The 19,421-nt window shown below is 46.5% G+C and overlaps 1 protein-coding gene and 1 long non-coding RNA gene across 6 annotated transcripts in view; both read right to left on the bottom strand.

The window, feature by feature from the left end:
* The window catches only part of UBASH3B (ubiquitin associated and SH3 domain containing B), a 129,819-nt gene that overhangs the window by 75,468 nt on the left and 34,930 nt on the right, over positions 1 to 19,421 (bottom strand). The gene's annotated exons all lie outside the window — the stretch shown is intronic.
* Positions 6,968 to 10,849, bottom strand: LOC130680484 (uncharacterized). Its single transcript, XR_008993506.1, has 3 exons — positions 10,592 to 10,849; positions 9,674 to 10,549; positions 6,968 to 9,625 (listed from the first exon to the last, which is right to left on the bottom strand). It is a non-coding gene; the product is annotated as an uncharacterized LOC130680484 (long non-coding RNA).

Here is a 19,421-nt window from a genome sequence, read left to right as displayed (position 1 = left end):
TTTGTAATCTAAACAGCAGTTTCCAAGCTTCGTTAATTGTTAGAATTGCCAAGGATTTTTTTTTTTGTAAATTATAGATTTCTGGATCCTTCTCAAACCTACTGAATTAGAATCTCCAGAGGAAGAGTCCAGGAATCTGTATTTTGCAAAAACTCCCCGGGCGCTTCTGAAGCACAACTGCAATTCTGAAGTTCTGTACAAAAGCTGACATTGCTATAATTCTGTGTCAGAAAAAATACCAGGTCTGAGTATTATGTTTAAAAGGTAACCCCCACCTCCCCAGAGCTGCCTGACTTACAACTGCAGATTCCAGGGGATGTGACTTCACAATGAGCCCAGGGTGCCCATGAACTTGGGGAGGGCAGCTCTCCATGGAGATATAAACGGCTCCTTTAGTCTCTGAGCATCCTCTTACGGGAAGAGCAGTCCCCAAACACACAGACCCACACAGACATCCGCATTGCCCCCGAACCCGGCAGAAGCTGCAAAGCAGAAATGGACTCCCGTGATTAGAAGCCATCATGAAGTGTTTGCGATGCGGACTTGAGGTCCAGGAGCCCCCGGACCCTGGGGGGGGTACCTGTCAATATGGAGGGGAGGCCAAGTGCTGAGGTGAAAGTCCTGCCAGGTCAGGAAGTGGCCTAAGAGCAGAGCTGACTTAAGCAAGTCACGACCCTGGTTGTGCCTGTTTCCATCTGTAAAATCTGGACACAGCGTGTCTACTACAGGAGGCTTCACGAGCCCGCAAATGAAATCACAGATGTGAAGGGCTGCCGAACACCACGCAAAGCCACGCGAATACAATGTAATGTTTTCTTTCTTCAAAAGTATTATGACTAATGCACCCACAGCACGGCAAATATGGAACTTTCTCCAAAGTATTAAAAGTCTATGCAACTACTTCATTCAACAGAAAGTATCCTCTATGAATAGGGTTCTTTGACTCCCCAAGGAGAAGCAGCCTCACTCTCTTAAAAGACATCCTCCAAGAAGGGGCCGCATTTCTAACTTTCAACCCCTGACCCCGAGTTGATAGAACCGGTGAAGTGCACTAAGGTTTGCGCACCAGCTGCAAAGTCTAAGAGGTTATATCAGGTGACTTAGAAAAGAAGGGTTAAAAGTGAAAGAGATCCTAGAAAGCTTTTCAAAACCACTAAGTAACAAAATGTAGTTCCCACCTCCCACCCACACACCACTGGAAATAACTTTAAATAATGCATCTGAGAATGTCTGCAGAACATGCAGTCTGGATTAAGGACTTTTAAAGGTTGGTGTTCCAGTGAGGATCCTTTCGGGGAAACCGTCTTGAAAACACGGACGTCTAGGCAAGTTCATCCTGACAAATACCCTTCGGGAAGCTAGAAGCTAGAACTGAAATCTTGGTATGGTAAATGGCATTATGTGGAAGAGGAATTTATGACAAAAAGGCCTGGCGGTCTCCCCATCCACCTCTGCTCTTACTCCCAACCGTGCTGTGTTGAGTCACTTACTCTAAGTGAACAGAATCCCATAAAGTGCTTAGCTGGTCATTTGGAATCTGTCATAGAAACTGAGCTATAGTCATTTATTCTTTTAACAAATATTATTAATCAAACATCTTCCATGTATCAGGCATTGTTCTGGCCCTGGAGTACAGGAGTGAACAAAACATACAGAAATATTCACCTTCAAGTAGTTTATATTCTCGGACAGACAAATAAATAAATACATGCATCTTAGAATAAGTATTTTGGAAAAGAAGGAAGCAGGGAAGGATGGGAAGAGATTCCTGTTTTACGTAGGGTATCAGATAAGACCATCAATGAACCAGGGAGGGAGCCATGCGGACATGGGTGTGACGAGCATTCCTGGCAGAGGGACCAGCAAAGTGCAAACGGCCTGAGGCAGCAGCCAGTGTGCCGTGTTCAAGGACCAACGAGTAGATCACATGGCTTCAGTGAAGGGGGCAAGGAGAGTGACAGGACATGAGGTGCAGAGGACAGCAAGGGCACATGCCAGGTAGAGTCTTAACAGCTTTAGATTTTACTTTGCTTATTAGTAGGGGAGAACGTTGGGGCATTTTGAGCAGGGGAGTGATGTCATCTATCCCGGTTCTCTGGTTATACTGATGAAAGACTGTAGGAAAGCAAAAGTCAAAACCGGGAGATCAGTTTGGAGGCAACGACAATAATACAGACAAGAGCTGAGCATTATGACGACTAGCATAGTTGTAGTGAAGCTGACAGATTTGCTAATGGATAGAATATGGGAGAAAGTGAAGCGTTAAGGATGACTCCAAGCTCTGGGGCCTGAACGTCTGGAAGACCAGAGTTACCATACCTAGAGATGAGACAACTCTGTAGGAGGAGCTGGCATGGAGATGCCAATTTGATACCCTATGCAGATACTGAACATGGAGTAGAAAACCGGAGAGAGGGCTGGGCTGGGGACATACATGTAGGGGTTGTCAGCACGTGGATAATGTTTGAAGCCAGGAGTCTGGATGAAACAAGCACAGGAATGAATTTAGAAAGAGAAGAGAAGAGGGTCATGTTTCATGTGAACCGTTGGGGCCCTCCAACATTTAGAGGTGAGGGGTTGAGGAATGCACAAAGGGGTTAGAGTGGAAGCAGCTAATGAGGTTGGGGGATGCACTCCTGGCTCTAGGTGTCTTCCAGGAGGTGTCAGGGAAGAAAGCAAAGGCTTCGGATGACATGAGGGTGGCGAACTGGCCAGGGGACGCATTGGTGACCTCGAGAGACCTTTGTGCAAGGATGGGACAAAAAGCCTGCCTGGAGTTCAGTTTGAGGGAGAAGAGGAGGCCAGGAAGTGGAAACAGCCAGTACAGATAACTCTGTGAGAAGCTTTATTCTTAAAGAATCAGTTTTTAAAGCTTTAGGTGTTGTAAGAGGAGAAACAGCTGCGGTGAGCTCTCAGGCTGGTCAGCCTGGCGGAACTACCGCTGGTGTACGTGACGGGATAGGTGCTTGGTTCCGATGAGCTAATGACGCATAGTACAGGTTTTTCCATCCCACAGACTTTCTTTAAGGAGGAGGAAAGAGAAAGACAAAGAGAAAGAAATGAAAAGGAGGCAAAAGAAAATGTAATACTTTTAAAGAGTTTCAGGTCACATTTAGAGCTTCCTAAAAGGGTTCAGTATCATCAGTAAAGTAACTCTCAAATTCCCACATATTCCACAAAGTTTCCAAGTAAATTTAGCACAAATACAGAAATCTGGATGTTGTTAATTGTCTAAATAAACCAACTCCCAACGTGGAAAACAATGCTCAGAGAGGAGAATTTGCTTGCTGGCTCTCCGAATTATTGGCTGTTTGATCTTGGCCAGTAAATTTTTACCTCAGTGCACTAGTTAATTCATCTGTGAAATGGGTAATCGTAATAATATCATTACCTTGGGTTGTGATGACATGTAAGATTCTTAGTACAGTACCTGGCACACAGCAAATGCTCAAAAAGATATAGCAAATTACTGTTAATTTCTCCTGTGCAAGTCACTCATCTAGGATTTGTGTCATAGTGAAGCAATATGCTAGGATAGAACCACCCTCTTGCTGCTCCAATCTGACACAAATCCTGACATAGAACCTTACCCTTCCCTCCACAAAAGACACACACTCCCTAGGTTAGCTTTTAATCCCTGTCCCTCTATTATCTCTTTATCAGCTCCAACCAAAAAGGTATTATTGATTTCATACTTAGTATTAACATAAAAAGTACCATTATCAAGGGTCTGATGAGTATTCACTTTTACATATATCATACTCCATCCTTGCAGAGGTTAACTATCCCATTTTCCAGGTCAAGAAGCCAGTGCTCAAAGGTTAAATAATTTGCCCAAGGTCATATGGCTGATGGGGTCAGAGCTGAGAGGCAAACCCCAGTCCATTTGATTGCACAGCCTCCCTCCTCTGCAAGCTGGCCCAGCATTCAGTGCTGATGCCACAGTGATCTGCCAGTAAACTGAGGCTCTAGGGCTTCTATGTGAGGTCGTTTTGGACCAAGAAAAGCAGTTCCATCTGAATTGTGAACATCTGACTAGGGACGGATGCATCTACTTTCTAGGAGATGTTTAAAACTTAGGTAAGAAACCCACTTACAGTGGAATTTGTTCTCACCAAGCTGGCCTGGTGTCACAGGGGCTGGGCTGTTGGGGCATAGTAGGAGGGGAACAGGAAATCATTTGCTGGTGGCTGACCAGGCCTCCTGTGACTTCTCAGAGTTACAGAACCACCACCAACAGTCACCCCAGTTCCTGGAGAAAAAGAATCATGGGGTCTGCCAGAAGGTACCTGTGGCGACATCACAAGGTACAGCATGGAAAATATACGGTCTCCAAGGGGCTGTTTCCCCACCTGTGAACACAGAGTACTAAGAAGGCTAATTATAGCCACCATGCCCCCAGCCCCCACCCAGGGCGACTGACATCTACAAGTGCCTTTGCTGTTGGTAGTGTTTCTCCCTCCATTGATCTGTAGCCACAAACACGCCTAATGCATGTGGTGGAGGCCGCAGGACCCAAGTGGCCTGGGTGGGGGAGAGGACACCTCATCCGCACCTCCTCGTGGTTTCTGCTAGGACATCTCTTACACTGCAACACATCCCTTAGGTCCTGATGTAATTATTTTGTTAGACTATAGGGTAGATCACTTCCCTAAGGATGGACTGGGTGCCCCATTGTCAGCCTAGTGCATAGCCCTTCCTGGGACAGGCATGGAAGATTCCAAAGACAGCTCTCAGAGGGGAAAGGAAAAGACAGTCTCCCGGTCTCCAGGCCGCCCACTCTTATGCTAAGATTCCATGGAGTCTGGCTGTATTTGAAGGTTATTCTGGGATCTGGGGGACAAGGGTCTCTGCCATGTGGAGGTGGTCAGGCCAGGCTGAGGCAGCCTTGAGGGAACCCCGTGAGACTGGGCTGGTCCTAACAGCAGCCCTGATCCTGAGCAGCTGATCAAGTCTTGCCCAACCTGCTACATGTGGGCCCAGCTGTGGGAAATTCAGGCACAAATCTGTGTCAATATTTGGGCAAGTGGGGAAATGAGGTTGCAATTGGCATGGCTCCCTCTACGACCTACAAATTACGAGGTCAGAACAGCCTTGCCCAAAGTGGTCCACAGGGAGGAAAGGGGAGGATTTTCTTCCTATCTGCTCCTAGACAAACCAACATTTCTGGGGCTCCCCTCTTGAGCTTGGTCTAATGCCCAAGATTTGGAAACTGGACTTGGCTTCCCAGACAAGAATTTGATCTAAGTGGGCAACAGTGCAATTGAGTTATCTATCCATGGATGGAGGGCACATGTCTGTAACCCACATGGCCTCAGAGACCAACCAAGACTGAAAGGCCTTTGCAAGGTCTCCTAGACAAACTGGCCTCATTTGATGAAAGGGCATCCTATGTCCCAAGCCTCGGAGTGGACAGAGACTCCCTATGCAGCTCCTCCCAGCACCTACTCATGTCCCAAGATTCCCTATCATCTTGGGCTTCTCGCCAGCCCCAGCTTCCTGCCACTGCCACCCAGTTTTTCTGCCTCTAGAGAAGACAGTGTGACATGATCAGAAGATTCTACCTTCGACTCCTCTCTCCAAGCTCTAACTCTGATGCAGAAAGGAGAGGGCTGGTATGGTGAACAGAGAGAAGAGAAACATTTGAATATCCTTCCTCCTTGGAGCATTTTCAAAAGATTAAAACATAATTTTGACTAAAATTCAAGGGGTTCAATTCCAGGGCCCCTAGTCTCTGAAGGGGGTGCTGTCTCTTGCGAACTGTCGCAAAGTGAGGGGGCCCTGGTGGAGGCTGAAGATCTCCCTTTGTGGTTTGCAGAACCTGGCAATGCCTGGGAAGCCATATGTTGTGTTCTGAGACTCAAGCATAAACTTCTGCTGGATGTTTGGATTTTGGCTTTTTAATTATTGCCTGTTTTGAGAGAGAGAGAGAGAGAGAGAGAGAAAAGGGTTATGTGTCTGTGTGTGCTTTGAAGAGGGTGGGGGGAAGAAACAGATGGGGTGGGGAGAGTAGAAAAAGGAGAACTGCATTTACCATTATGCACTTTCTGATCCGTGCTTCTCCAGCAAGTTCTGCTATGTCTCTCCTGGCAATAGATGAGGTAAATGGCCCTGAAACACGCTACACCAGTCACAGGCGGCTACTGAATCAGGATCTTTCGGGATGGTCTCTGTGGAAGGACAATGAAGCAGGCTGAGCTTCATCTCACGCCTAATACACACTGAGATCAGGGCTGTGCTGGTTCTGCAAGAGGCAGCTGCCTGCCCCAATGGCAGCTCTGCAAAGTGCTTCCAGAACGAGCAGTCACATCCCCAACCGCCAGCAGGGAACGAGAAGTGTCTTTTATGTGCCAAGCACTCTGTAAGCTTTCTTAGGCCATTTCATCTTCATAACTCTATGATGTAGCTATTATTATAATGACCACTTTATAGATAAGCAAGCAAAGGAGAAGGTAAATAATTTGTACAAAGCTATGCAGATAGGGGGTGGGGCCTGGGCTCACGCGCAGGTTTGCTGACACCTCTGCTCTGAATGGTTCTCCCACCCCAGTGCCATCGTCAGCTGGCACAGCTTTCCCTCTGGGCCCCGGAAGTTGGCATTGCTTCGCTGTGAGCAAGGCCGGAAGGAGGAAACACATTTATAAAGTGTTTAAACTTAATTCCCACCACCACTAGTATCTCCATCTCTACTGATGAGGCAACTGAGGGTCACAGGTGATTTGCCCAAAGCCAGACAATTAGCAAGCAGCACAGCCAGGGTTCAGAGTCAGGACTGAGTTCGATCCCGGGCATTCTCCATTTTATCACGCTGCCTCTGGACCAAATTATTGGGGGCTGGGGTATGCCTTTCAATTGCTTCAAATTTTAAGGTAATGGTAGAAAAGGAAAATCAGATTTTCTGAAATATTCTATAAATATGCTGACTTGGGATTTTGAAAAAGACTTGACCCTGCGGGCCAATGGGTAGCCATTTCAGGGAGGCAGATTTGGGAAAAACTTCCTAATCATCAAACGTGTCCCAAGACAGAATGGACAGCCTTGTCAGGTGGAGGTCTCCCCAACGAGGGAGGAATTCCAACACAGTCTTGATGAATCTTGGCAGCAATCCTGGAAAGGGAATTTGTGGAAAGCAGCTGCTGTCCGGCTGTCCAGTATCTGAGCACTCTTCTGTTTAAGGGGCATCTCCACATGGGTGACAGGAAGGTGATGGGATGCAAGCCCTCTTTCCGCTTCCCACGGGATAACACCCAGGCTTATGACCTAGACTTAGCCAATCAACTGCGCCCATTAAGTACTTGACCCTTAAAGGTGTGACCCCAAGTGGCCACCATGTTGGGGGTGGCATGTGTTTGGCAGCCATGTCCTGGGTTTCTGTTTTCAGAGCCTCATAACCCAGGTTCCAAGGTTGGTCTGTGCACTACCTAAGCTCTTCTGTTAAGTGAAGCCAGTGCCGGTCTCTGACATGGGACGCGGCATCTAATGGGGGGCTGGAATAGATGAGGTCCCCAAGCTGGTGGTTAATCTAGACTACTTAAGACGACTGGTGCAGCTCAGCAAAAAAGACAGATTCCAGATTCCCAGGTTCACCCAGACCTATGGAATCAGAATCTTCAGAGGTACTCTGAACATCTATGGTTTTTAAAACTCCCCAGATGATTCTAACATGTAGCCAGATTTGGGAGAGACTGAAATAAGCTCTATAGTCCCCAAAACAAAATACTACAATTCTCTGAAAACCTCTTACCAAGAATGTGGGCATGGCTCTCAGGAAAATGCAAGATGTCTACAGCTCATTTACATTTGCTAACAGGAAGCTTATCTCTTTGGACAAATAACATATACTCTCTACAGGCTAAAGCTATGAAAGACCTTCCATTTCCACAGAATACTCCTTCCCAAGGGCTTTCACTGCTACAGATTTTTGCCACAGCTGATAGAACCTCATGCCTTCCTCAAGGGGATGAGATCTGTGTTTTTATGTGTATCCATCAGATGCTGCATGTCAGCCTAGCACGAAGCATTTTACTTCCGGAACCAAGACCTCTCTTCATCATGGGCACCGTTCCGTGCATTTGCCAAGTACCTTCTGTGAGCCCAAGGGAAAGCCTCATCTCCATTCTGTGTCTCAACTTTCCTGCCTGAAATGAGGAACATTATTGCCAGGCTGCTCTGTCTTAGTCTCATGGCGTAAGGAGGACAAAAGAAAGCTGACAGGTTGGCACTGAAATCTACCAATTCTGCTTATGAAGGCTCAGGAAGTGGGCATTTTAGAGAAGGAAGATGAACACCCAGTCCGCTTTCTGGGGCTCAGCTGTGCCACCGTGGTGCATATCCCTGTACCACCATTGTCTGTTTCCTTTGGGTGCCAAATTCCTGTTTCTCCTGGAAACAAGTGCTTTTAAGAAGTGATGCTTGAGGCTATTGGAGCTTTAAGTGTTTAGGAGTTATTTTTTGCTGTGTTGTTGTTGATTTTGGACACCATGGGTAAGAAGGGACCTATGCAGTCCACTGACTGCCCCTCTTGCCTTCCAGTGCTTAGACTCTTCTTGTCAGGGCACTTTCCAGGGCAGGAAATGTCCTGGTCTCCTTGGTAGCCCTCCTGGTGCTCCAAAAAGCTGGAGAATGCAAGAGACTAGGGTCAACAGAACCTTTGGCTGCGTTAAACCATCACTTGGGTGCAGATGGAAGGTAGCATGAGCATCTCTGGTCCGCCCAGACTGCACTGAAAGCTCATGTCATGTGACCCCTGCCTCTCGAGGAAGTTTCCAAGTCCACCCTGGACACACACATATCTGCAAGGCCGCTCTTCAGGCAAGTTAACTGACCTCCACCTCCTCACCCTAGAGCTTCAGATCAGCCAACCACCCTCGAGAGGACCTTGAGGACAGACAACATGCCATCTGGTTTCTGTATAATCTGCATCCATACAGTGTACGGAACTCTCCCAGTGCCTTCAAAATATACGCAGCTGAATTCTACTGCTGACTTTGGCACTTGCTGCTGGTATCTGCACAGAACAGATTCAATTAAAAAGGAAGTAACAGATGCTGCAAATCACTCCCTCATTTGGAAAGAAGTATTTTTTTTCCCAAATGGCCTAAATTACTTGATGATGAACAGCAATGCAGCGGAAAAAAGAAAAAAAAAAAGCTGGCAGGACAACTTCCAACTTGGCTTCAACGCAAGGGGAAGCTGTGGGTTCCTCCTCCTAGGTGGTCTTTATGCCCTGGCACACTCTTTGGTCTGGTAAGGATATTGTTACGTAGAGAATTTGGCTGGAGGTAGAGACTGGACAAAATGAACCCTGGGTGGTTTTTAGCCTTGAGACTCTTTGCTTTTACTCACTTGCCCTCAGTCTCCCTGCAAGGAGGGCTGTGTGTGGACAGCAGGGACAGGATCAATGTTCCCACCGTAGAGGTGGAAGAACAAAAGCCCAAGGAGAGCAGGGGCTTTGCCCGAAGTTAACACAGGAAATCAGTTCTGTCGGGGAACTTCGGGTCTTTCCCCAGAAGCACCTGCGCCCCATACGGCATTCATAGGGCCAAGGCGGGACTGAAATGCCCTGGGAGCAGGCTCAAGAGACTCACTGGCTTATGTATTTCCCGTGTGTGTCCTTACAAGGCACCTGGGGGCTCAAGAGACTCATGGGCTTACGTATTTCCTTACAATGCACCTGGGGGCTGCCAAGCGCAGCCTCCCGTCCCTACCACTCACACCTACTCTCCGATTCCACCTTCCGGCCCGCTCAGGTGCACCTACCTGCATCCCGTGAGCCCACCTAGGCCTCTGGGGCAACCATCTGGTCAGTGACCACTTGGGATGGAATCACCTGACTGGGGAGTGAGGCAAAGCAAAGAGAAGGATGAAAATGGACTTCAAACAGGGTCCTGTTGCCTCTCTTCTCTTTCCCTTAAGCACTAAAAAGATTAAGAATTCCAGGGCTTAAACTGAAGGATGAGGTCTCCCCACTGTCCCCCTCAAAAAAATCTGCAGAGATCTTTTAAAACCTGGAACCATAAGGCTGAGAAGCATCCTTGCCAGAGATATTAAAGAGGAAGGAGGAGGCTCCCTCTGGGGGAACTGGCTGAGGGCATCCTGTCTGGATGCAGGGGCACAAAGTCAGGAATACTCAAGACTTTTCATGAATCTTGTTTCCAACAATTCCCAACCAGCAGGGCGCCCACACTTCCGTAGGACCCCGTGACTGTTGTGTTCTGCTCTGTCAAGGAAAGGCATTTGAAAATTTGATTGAGATTTGAAAATTAAGATTGTTCCAGAAAACCCAAGATGTATGCTTAGCTGTCCCCATGTCCTCTCTACCACCTCTCCCCACTCTCCCATTGCACCCCACCACCACCGAAAGCCTACACCTGGGTTCCTCTCCTCGTGGAACAAGTACTCAAGAGCTCTAGGGAGGCCAGCACGGGCTTTCTGTGTTGCCATAGCCCACCCAGACTATCCCCTGCAGCTCTCTCCAGTATGCCCTTCTGGGGGAACCTCCTCCCCCACTACTGCATCTGCTCTGGTACCTTTATTTTCCCATTTTTGGCTGAGCTGGGGTTGCTACCATTTCACTGCGGCTCAAGATCACATGCATTTCACTGCGGCTCAAGATCACATGCTTTCTGGAAGCAGAGGTTGAGGACACTGCAACCAGACAGATAAGGATTTCACTTCTGGCTTCACTGCTCTTCGGATGTGGGTCATCAAGAATGGCACTGAATGTTTCTGAACCTTCTCATAAAATGGGACGAGAGTGGACCTGCCCAGCAGAGTGGTTGTGATGCAGAATAAGATACATACATGCAAAGGACAGCACCCTCTGTGCCAGGCATGTAATAAGCCTGCACAGGAGTGGTGACCCCACCATCTCCCCAGCTACCAGCACACTCCCAAACTAAACATGCTCTTCCTCCTGCACTTGAGTGCCTTTCTAAAACTACATTCACCTTAACCTTCTACCCACGTCTATTGGTCTCATCTTCCTCCTGTTAGGAGGACCTGAATGCGAAGCCAGGTCGTTTATTACCCTTCACCCTAAATCCATGACTGAGAATGCGCTTTCAATCCCACATGCACAATTGAGTGACTGAAGGAAGGAACACACATAATGGCTTAGAGTTCTAGCTGCTGAGACCTTTGATAATCTTTTCCAGGTCCCTAGGAGAAAGAGCAGGGTGGGGACTCCAGATTCTCCATTTGCAAAAGCCTTGGACTAGGTAACTCCACCCAGGATGTCAGGAGTACTTGATGACTTGAAGCATTGCTGCGGCACAGGCCCACACCTGGAAAGAGTTACTCATCAACCGCGGGAGTTATTTTCACTGTCTTTAATAAGGGATCAAAGCAGCAGGACACACATGCACTAAATCTCTACTCCGACAACCCACACATGTTCCCCTTCCCCTTTGATTTACTGAACTTAAAGCTCACTTATCAGGCAATGCACTTGGCTGTCTTTTATCAGGGCTGATCTCTAAGTGATGAAATCCCAGTTCTTCCCCCAAACCTTTCCTCCTAAAATCCCATCATTACCCGATTCTCCTTTGTGGGGTAGATGTTGGTATTGCCCTCTCTCTGAAGCCTCTTTTACAAAGAACTTTTTTTTTTTTTTTTTACAAAGTAGACATATAAAGGTGGGATGGTGAAGAGGAGTTTTGAGTATGAATGAGTTTCTCATGTTTAAGTTGGCTGGGTTTCGGGTTATCATGAGAATGCTCCCTGCATTGAGAGAGGGGAAAATGACCACATGTTGAATGAACACTTACACTCTAAGCACCATGCTAGGTGCATTATACACATTTCTCATTTCATTCAACAAACTATGAGAGAAGGATGCTCACACACGTTCTGCTCGTGAGAAAAACTGAAGCCCAGAACAGAGGCTTGTCCCATGTCTGTGGCTCCTAGAACACAGAGCCAGGACTCAACCCAACACCAGACTTAGAGAGGTTCTAATTCTAAAACCTGTGTTGGCCTTGTGAGAGATACAAGTGAAGGGTACTGTCTATCTGGCAATAAAACTTGTTAGAAGAATGAATGAACAAATGGGTTACCAAAAATCAAACTAAGAAAGTTTAAAATGATTTAGTGAAACTCCCTGGAGAATAGTCATGCTTCTCCCATCTGAGGACCCTCCCCTCCCTTCTTCCATTGCAGATAAACACTGAACCTCTAAAGAGTAAGTGACTTGGGACAGAATCAGAACTAGAGTCCAAGTTTTCAGATTCCTGGCCCAACTGCTTCTCTACTATTATGTCAAGAGAAGAGATGGCCAAAGAGGGGACGCATCACAGTATTCATGCAGAAGGCGTGTTATATAGGAGATTAGCTGTTTATTTCTACTGAGGGAGACAAAGGAGGCCAAAGGCTTTAACTGCAACCTGAGACGTAGGATGCTTACTCATTCAACAAATAAATATTTTTCAGGCATTGTGCTTAGTAACAAAAACAACCCCTAAAAAATTTAAAGATAAGCCATCAGGGACTTCACAGATCAGTGAGAAAAAAGTTCATTCAAATAATTATCATTTATCACAGTAAGGGCTATAATAGCAAAGCACGGACAAGGCGCTTAGGCAGCCCAGAGGAGGAAGACGCTAATTAACTCTTTCAGGGGCTTTCTAGATGATTTCACAGAGAGGGAAGGGAGGAGAGTGTCAAGCAGAGAAGGCACAGGCTAGGGAACTCTTACCATTCCCAGTAAGGGGCGAGTATTAGAAAATCCTGCAGAGTAGGGTTGTAGAGTCTTCTCTTATGATAGGGACCAGATAAGTGGCTTACAAAAGCCGGTAGATCAGTGGGCCCAGCTATTTGCATTTTACGGACCACTGCACTTTGAAAACGTGACACTCAGATGGAGGTGGATCATATGAAGCTGCCAACTTTTAATTTTCTCAATTAAGAATCTTATTATAAAATCACCACTACCAATGATTGCCATTAGTTCATAAAAGAAAGGATGTTTTAATAGCAAAAAAATGTAGAAAGGGTACAGTCTCAGAATAAAGGGTGCTTCTCCCTGAGGAAGACCGTCTGGAAACTTCCCACCAGTATCCTTTTTACTTCACTCACATCACTTTGGACTAATGACAACACTGACAGGACTTAGGACCACCAACATAGTCCATCAGCCCTGCCATATTTAGATAGCAACAAACCACTTTGTTTTACCTGGAATGCAATCTTCTGTTAGGTATACAGAAGGCAACCTACAGGTATGTGCAGCTCAAGTTCTCCAGCTTAAGTCCCTTTTCAGTATATGAAGCAACATGTAAGTTATTATTTTGTGTACCTATGTGTGACTTCTTGGTACTCCTCCAAGCCAAGGATTTCTATAATCACCCACCTACATAGTCTTTCTACTCCTTTTAGATTCCAACATCAGGAGAGCAACAAGCCTAAAGCTTATTATTATTCTGAAGTCTGTCCCTAAACGAGCCCCTCTTCCATCCCAACACACAGCTATGAGGACTGGTCATTCTCTAAGGGAATCTTGTACCCAGGGCACCCAGGGGAAATGCAAAGTGTACACTCTAGTTTCACAACACAAGCTGCTCTGTGACAAGGCCCCTTCACCAGACCTTTATGGCTGGGTGGGGGGAGAGGCGGACAGCGACTTTCCCACAGCCAGCCAGACGGGCAAACAAGGCCTTTGAATGCCTTTGAGTGCTCAGACTATAGAAGCTACCAAAAGGGCATCGCTAAGGAGAGGGTTCTCAAATCTGTTTTTCAACTTTGACCAGAAGGGGATGGATGGTTTCTTCCGAATGATCCATGCTTTCTAAAGTCTGAGTCTGGGGGTGGCCTTAAGAACTAGAGCTTCAGCAAATAAGAAGCGTGTGCTTTTCATCTTCTTTCTTCACAATGAACGTTTTGACTCCGTAACAGCAGTAACAGAGCTGGGTGGGAAGGACATGAAGGCCAGCCAGAACCCACTTGCGTTTCTTTTTCTCCACTGACCTACTCACGAGGCCTCTCAGCCATCCTTGTAACCAACACATGAGGCAGTTGGTGGTGCAAGATGCCCTACTGGGTCGGTGAGATTCAGGGTCATTGGTGAACAACGCATGGGCCACACAGCACATTCAGGAGGGCAGCTCCTTGCAAAGTAGTCTCTCTTCATTAGGAGGAAGAGCAGGCCTTGCTTCTACAGTTCCTTTGGAAAGTACCATGGCATGTGAAGTCTGGGAAGGCCACTGGCCCTCAGGCAGGAGGCTGTGGGCTCCTGGAATGATTCTCAGCAGCGGAGAGGATTTTAGGATGAGTCAGCTGCCTTGGGACTCGAGCTTTCGTTGGCAGCTTGGAGGGGCAGCCAGTGTCCATGGGGGCAGTTTCTCTGTGCACAGGGCTGGGGCTGGGATTTGGCCAACGGGTCAGCACCTGCACCCTCCCACTGGTGAAGTAACTAGGTTTGAAGCCCTAACACAAAGCTTTCTTTAACCTTCGGTCGTCCACCTGGATGACTTTCTTTTCCCTTCTTCTAACCTAGCCCCTACCAAATAAAAAAAATCCCAAGAGCGTTACCTATTGCCACCCACTGCCACTTCTACAAACTGTAGCCCTTAAGGAAACCTGGAATAAAGTTCTCTGTTTTAAGAAAAACAGTTTACATGATTGTTTCCAGAGACATCTGTCCATAATCTCTCTGGGAAAGTGGCCTCTGTAATATCCCACCAGCCTTAGAATTGGGCGATTCTCTTATTATCTGCAGCAACTGAAGCCTCTTCAGTCCCCTGTGCTCAGGTCTCCATGGAAACTATTCTCATACCCACTGGCCTCTGTGACCTTTCACAGGGCAATCTTCAAGCGAGGCAAAGAGCAACAGGTGTTTTCAAAGCTGGAAACTGCCAACTTCTTCCAGCCACTTTCTCAGAAGAGAGAGGCTGATTCAGATGCTCCACATTTGGCCAAATCAGTCTGTTACCTGGCAGGTTGCAGGCCCCCCAAGCCAAGGGCTCAGCCCCTACATAAAATATCAACCAGCTCTGGTTCCTCTGAACTCACACACAGCCTTCAAGGCACTTGTTGCTGTTGGCAAAATCTTTTCTTTGGTCTCTATGGGACCTGTAAGCCACAGGCTCCTTGAGCAAGTCAGGCTTGTTTCCAGTCCACAGGAATCATTCTTGAGGCCATGACTGTTGCTTTGTAGGGGACAGTGGCCAAGAGATCCTCAGTTGTACCAAGATAGGGAAGAACAGCCCATAGGGCACATTCTAAAGATGCCAGGTCCCTAGATTGTACCCCCTCTGGGCCCATGCATTCCTAATTTCTCTTCTACCCTAGAAAAATGTACTTTTCCACCAACCTCTAAGCCAGTACCAGGTCTCCAAGTCCTCATTCTCTCAGTCATTTCCTGTGTCCTGGGAGGCAGGATGCTTGCCCTCACAAAACGAGGGGTTCAAGAGTACAATAAAACAATACTTTATATTTATGCCAAGAACCCTGGAGTCTCAGATGGCTCCACTTATTCTCAATGTTTGAAAGTTTCTATTCAGACATGATCTGAACGTCTTTTTGTTTGTTTTTCTGAAATCAAACGGTCCCAAGTTTCAAAATTTAGTCTATGATTCTCAATCAGGCAGATTTTTTTCCTATGTTTCAAGAGGATAAGCACCATTTGATTGATATTTGTTTTGAAAAATTAAAAGTAACAAATCTCAAAGAAGTATGTGACATTTTTGCAACTAACATAATTCAACAACCATGTACTTATAAGAACCTACTGTGGGCCAAGCTCAGGCGAATAAGGGATGAAGAGGACAGTTCAAAAATAAGGTAGACACAGTACCCAGTCTCTAGCAGTGTGTGATGTGCTTAAGAATGAGTGAATAAATGAATGATGAATGAATGCAAAATCAGGATTAGCACTGTTTTAGAGCAACTCCTCTCCTTCAATTAATTGCATTAATGTGCTCCAAAGAAAAGAGCAAGGAGAATGTACATTTTTTTCTAAAATGTGATGGTTCGTCTTCCTGCTTCAAGTTTTATCTATTCCCCAAAACCCCAAACACATTTTTGGTTTCTAGAATCTTCTGCAACTTAGGGTTCTCTAAAGTCACCAATCTGACCTTGAGTAATGAAGGCAAGGAGCCTTCACATCTTCTTACCTCTTTCCTTTACACTCGTACACCTCTCCCCATGCTGATGTGATTAGTGTTTGGTATGAAATGTTTCCTTGCAAGCAACTAAGTTGGACTTGGATTTATTACTAAGGCCAATAATTCCATTTTCTAAGAAAAAAATGCTATTCCTCATAGGGTGTTTGCTGATCTCTTCATTGGGCATACACTCTCGTATTTGCATAGCTGCTGGCCCCACAGCAGCGGTGGTCTCCTCGGGGCGCCAAGATTAAAACACGGGACAGTTAAATGGCAGTGCAAGACCTCCAAAGGAAGGAGGCCAACATATGCCCAAGGGGTTGAGTCGGGGGGCATAGTCCATTGTGGGCAAAAGTTATCAGGACAAGTTTTGAAAGGGAGGCAGGGTTGCCTCCAGTGGAAGGTTGAAAGGAAAGGTGGTCTCATTCTCAGCCCTCCATCACTTCTCCCCTGAATGCCCTTAGTGCTTCGTGAGAAGCAGAGGGCTGGAGAGTGGGTGCTATGGTGGTGCATGTAGGTGCAACCCTGTGACCCTTGGTAAACCTTGTCCAGCTCAGGGCCTCCAGATGGGTGTCAGAGGGAAGCACAAGTTCCTTGTGAAAAGCCCACAGATGTCGGAAACCCTAAGTATTAACCCAAAAAGCAGCTTGAAAAGTCTCCCATCCCATCGGGGGAGCCTCAGAACTTGCCACTGTAAGGACCCTGCTCTCATGAATAAGACTTGATTTTATTATTTCCATGCTATGTAATTTCTCGCACTGCCTTTCAGACAGGAGCTTGTAACTTTTTGCACTTTGTGTTAATTACCCTGGGGGTCTTCGGGCTACGAGGCACAATAAAAAGACCAACTAGAACATTTCCCACTGTCTTTTTGTTTTCTCTGTGATCCAAAATCAGTCAATAGCATCCTTAGACTGGCCCAAGAAACAACAAATTTGTTAATGTCCTCGGACAAAGAAGTCAAGAAATTCAAAGCAGATGGAGCAGAGTAACACAACCCCACAAATGAGCACAGGCCCAGGGGCTGCACAGGACGAGGCCGGTGGGGGCTGGGAATTTTTAATGTAAACCAGAAAATATCACCCATGGCACTTTGGGTCATTTTGTGAGGAACGAAGATGACTCTTGGCAAATCTAAAACTGCCTTTCTCTGGAACTTTGCACACGTACAGCCTGGGAACCCCGAATCTCCCGGACTGACCCCATCACACAGAGTTCATTGTCTGTAGTACTTTCTGTTGACCCTGGCGACGCCTTCCTTCACTTGTCATCAGTAAGCTTCCAAACTACATCCCAAACTGCTAACGTCAGGATCAGAAGTCAACTATGGGAGCAAATAAGATAAAGACATGAAGACTGACTTTGAAAAAATTAAAAAAAAAAATGTTACGTTTATTCAATAAACTATCAAGTTTAACAACAAAAAAATCCTAAACTTGGAGAATGATTTTAAAAGAAGAAGTACTCAGTGGCTGTATCTCCAGTTAGGGCCCAAACCGAGGTTCAGACAAAGCTCTCGAGGTTAAACCACCCACCCAGCGATGGGGACTTTGCACTTAGTTTAAAGCCTTGAGGAGTCAAATCTCAGACCAAATCTGTCAAGAGCTCTGGGTCTCCTTAATCACCAGAGACCGACGTCTTCCTCACTGCAGTGGCAGGGCTGCTCCAAAGGGGAGAGTGGCCGCTAAGCTCCTCCTGGCCTCCCAGGCCCACGCCTGCTGGGCCTCCTCCTCTTCACGCCCACCCCTGATTACTCACACCACGCACGTGCCCACCAAGCGAGTCCAGGTGAATAAACTCCTGACCGGGGAACCACTGATAACACTCCAGTTCCTCCACCAGCCTGTGGGCACCGTTGTCACTTCCTTGATCAAGTTTTAAAATGAAATAATACCATTTACGTAGAGCTTAAGAGATCACAAAACATTTAAAAATCTGTCATCCGATGGTATACACACTCCTATGTTTATTGCAGCATTATTTACAATAGCCAAAATATGGAAGCAACCTAAATGTCCACCGATAGACAAATGGATAGAAACGTAGTACATATACACAATGGGAGATTACTCAGCCATGACAAAGAATGAAACCTTGCCATTTTGCGGCAACATGGATGGACCTAGAGGCTATTATGCTCAGTGAGGTAAGTCAGACAGAGAAAGACAAATACCATATGAGTTCACTTACATGTGGAATCTAAAAAACAAAACAAACAAAATAGAAATAGACTTACACAGTCACAGAGAACAGATTGGTGGTTACCATAGGGGAGGGGGCTGGACGAATGGCTAAAATAGGTGAAGGTGGAAAAAAATTAGTGAGACTATTCGGTATCTTGATTTGGGCAATGGTTACATGGGTGTGTACAAAAAATTGCCAAAATTCATGAAGCTGTACACGAACATCTGTGCACTTCATTGTACGCACTTTGCTATTAAGTAAGTTAAGAAAATAAAATTTCCAAAAGAGAAAAAAATAATCCATCATCTGATGTGTTTTTCACAATAATTCTGGAAGGTAAATAAGTTATTTACAGATATTTCACACAAGAGGAGACAGCAAAGAGGAGTTTAAAGGAAGTGCCGAGAACACCCTGTTAGGAAAGTGCTGGGCCAGGATTCAAACCCAGTTCTGTGACTCCACGTGCCGTGCTCTTCGTAGCTGTGTGTTCTCTGACGTCAGGAGCATTTTGCTCCCCACCCTGTAAGATGTTGAAGGCAGGTACTCTGCTACATCTGAGGAATGGCAAAACAGAAAGAGTATGTGCTCTGGAGAGAACGCTGGATTCTGATCCTGGCTCTGCCGCTTAATAGCTGTGAAACCTGGAGCAAACTGCCTACCCACCGTGAGCCTTTCTGTGAGTCCCCTCTGCAAAACGGGACTAACACCCACTTCATAGTGTTGTGGGGATTAAATGAGATAACATATGCGGAGCAGAACGAATATATACCCATTCCCTTGCAGGCAACCCCACGGCCTCCCCCACCTGGGGCCGGGTCTGGGACCAAGAGATGTAGAACTAATGGCAGGATATGGTTTGCATACATTACACAATTATACACACCGCTTTGGATTAAAATAAACATCAGTAACAGTATTGAAGCAAATCGATTTCCAAAAGGGTGGGAGTGCAGGGGGTAAGGAGAGTAGAGGATGGAGGCTCGTGGGCAGCCTCAGGTTCTGGTCTCTGTAAGTGAAAACAGGAAGCCTCGACACAGGCACGCAGGGCCTCATTTCTGTCAACCTTGAAGATGGTGCCCACCCAACGTGTACCCTGGGCTCTCACATCACTGTGTGACACATCCCTCTTTCTCTACT

The sequence above is a fragment of the Manis pentadactyla genome, chromosome 13, assembly GCF_030020395.1.
Source record: "Manis pentadactyla isolate mManPen7 chromosome 13, mManPen7.hap1, whole genome shotgun sequence".
Classification (NCBI taxonomy): Eukaryota; Metazoa; Chordata; class Mammalia; order Pholidota; family Manidae; genus Manis; species Manis pentadactyla.
Note: the sequence above shows the minus strand (reverse complement) of the source record. Positions and strands in the feature narration are given on the sequence as shown.